This window comes from Belonocnema kinseyi, chromosome 2 (assembly GCF_010883055.1).
Source record: "Belonocnema kinseyi isolate 2016_QV_RU_SX_M_011 chromosome 2, B_treatae_v1, whole genome shotgun sequence".
NCBI lineage: Eukaryota > Metazoa > Arthropoda > Insecta > Hymenoptera > Cynipidae > Belonocnema > Belonocnema kinseyi.
This window is the reverse complement of record NC_046658.1, coordinates 56477809-56478101: the sequence shown is the minus strand read 5'-3', so window position 1 is coordinate 56478101 and position 293 is coordinate 56477809.

Below are 293 nucleotides of genomic sequence, written 5' to 3'. Positions count from 1 at the left end.
AAATATGAAATTTGAAATAAAAAAGACAGATTTTCAGAAAAGAATAGTATTTATCCAAAAAAGAACTCAGTCGACTTATCAGCAAGAAAATATGAGTTTTAAACAAAAGGTTAATGTTCTACGAAAAGAGTTGAATTTTTAAAACCAATAAGATGTATTTTTTACAAAACAATTGCATTTGCAACCCAAAAGGATGATCTTTTGATCAAATTCTTAAATTTTTAACAAAATAATAAAATTTATAACTAAAACCATGATCTTCAGTAGAAAGCTTGTGTAAATTTGCAAAATTT